Below are 1,736 nucleotides of genomic sequence, written 5' to 3'. Positions count from 1 at the left end.
CATGGCTACTACAAGTTCACCTTACCATCTCCTCCAGCTATTTAATATATTATATTTATCCAAATAGCAGACACGGTCACAAACTACAATATTTAATATTCTGCAACTTATAACGTAATATTGAAGACTAATGATACCTATATACCATCTCTAAGTAGTTGGTGAGCCCTTTGATATTCAAAGATGGCGCCCATACATACATCTCCAAGATGGAACCTCCAGTAGAAGGATTCGTATTAGTCCGCTTTCTATGTTTATTAGACCCCATACATGCGGAGAAGGATGCTGAATGCACACTGTTTGTCAGCGTCCTGTAAGGTTGCCAGGGAGATGGGGAAACCCACCACAGAGCGCACGAGTAGCGCGTCTACCCGACTGGAATACGCGTGGCCCCTGGAAACTGCACAGAGAGGAATATACACGCTAGATCACTCGCGTGGATCTCCATAGTGACACTCTGGAGGTAAGCAAGAATCAGGAAGGGCAGTTTGGCGCCTATATCCAATACTGTTTAAATTAGTCTCCAGCTACAAACCTCCCTTTTCATTATTTATTGTTTATATAGATAATTGCAGATGATCTTATGACTGCAACATTCAATTTGACGAAAACGCCTGGAGCGCCATTTTTTGAACAGACGAATTACTGCCTTCCACTATCTCTAACCTCTCAACTCGAGAGGTAAGCCCGCTAACTACCTATAGTCATTTCTTTTTACTTACTTAAGTAGTATACTTTCTTCAGCATTTACTAAGGAAAGAAACATAGAATGCTCCTTGATAATGCACGTTGTCTTGAAACCGATGGTTTATTACATGTTTTACGTATGTCGTAGATATGGAAAACATGCACCTTATTTCCAGGGATTCAGATCACTTTATTTACAGATACACATCCTATTTTTAGGTAGGTGTTCCGTACTCAGGAGAGGAGTCTTTTTTCAAACTTGATGTGTGAGGAGTTGAAACGTATTAGATCACCACTTGCAGGGGAAGAAGCATCTTCACTCACTTTTCATTGAAGGTACGCTTACTTGAACGCTCAATGCCGTCTAATGTTTCATGTATACAGTAGCATTGAATGGACGTTTTAAAACAGAATCATTCATTATTGATTGGTTGGAGACGTGTATTGAGAATATTACTACACATTGGCCACAGTAGAACCTTTGAATGTAGAATTCCCTTGTGTTGTGCTTAGAATGATACATTAACACGTAGTTGATTCACTGTGGCTAGTTGGCAATGTTACGAATTGTTTAATACACCTATGTATATTCTGGATGTTTACTCAGAGTACACAGGATTGAAACACTTTCCATTTATTTATTTTTTTCAGTTCAAACTTTTTGGCTCAAGAAGAAGGGATGCTTATCCCGAAACGCGTCAGCCTCTTTATCTGAACTATACACATGGACTACCAATATTTATCAATATATTTTGTTGACAGTAAATTTGGTTTCTGTACCTGAAGATCAAATGAAAAAGAATTTGTTACTCTGATTAAAACTCTTTTGGTTTTTACTAAATGAATGTCTATTTTGTTGTTTATAAACTCATGCATCATTAATTAATATCAATCTGTACATTCAAATTTGATGAACCATCTGATGATGGATTTACAATGGAGTGCAGGGGACAGGAGGGCTCCTACCTTTGGATCCTCTTTCTTTTTCTTACATATATGTTGTGGTGATCCTGTGCCAGGGTCACTTTCCCTCCCCCGCACCTGAAAAT

At 38.5% G+C, this 1,736-nt stretch overlaps 1 long non-coding RNA gene across 1 annotated transcript; it reads left to right on the top strand.

Annotated features, from left to right (window-relative positions):
• The first annotated feature begins 281 nt into the window (after positions 1 to 281).
• On the top strand, positions 282 to 1,528 carry LOC138579512 (uncharacterized). The gene is made up of 4 exons (XR_011304031.1): positions 282 to 463; positions 566 to 681; positions 907 to 1,023; positions 1,339 to 1,528. It is a non-coding gene; the product is annotated as an uncharacterized lncRNA (long non-coding RNA).
• The last annotated feature ends 208 nt before the right edge of the window (positions 1,529 to 1,736 follow it).

The sequence above is a fragment of the Ambystoma mexicanum genome, chromosome 3p (genome assembly GCF_040938575.1).
Source record: "Ambystoma mexicanum isolate Mex_15411 chromosome 3p, UKY_AmexF1_1, whole genome shotgun sequence".
NCBI classification, from domain to species: Eukaryota; Metazoa; Chordata; class Amphibia; order Caudata; family Ambystomatidae; genus Ambystoma; species Ambystoma mexicanum.
The sequence above is the reverse complement of the archived record's forward strand: the minus strand, read 5'-3'. Positions and strand labels throughout refer to the sequence as shown.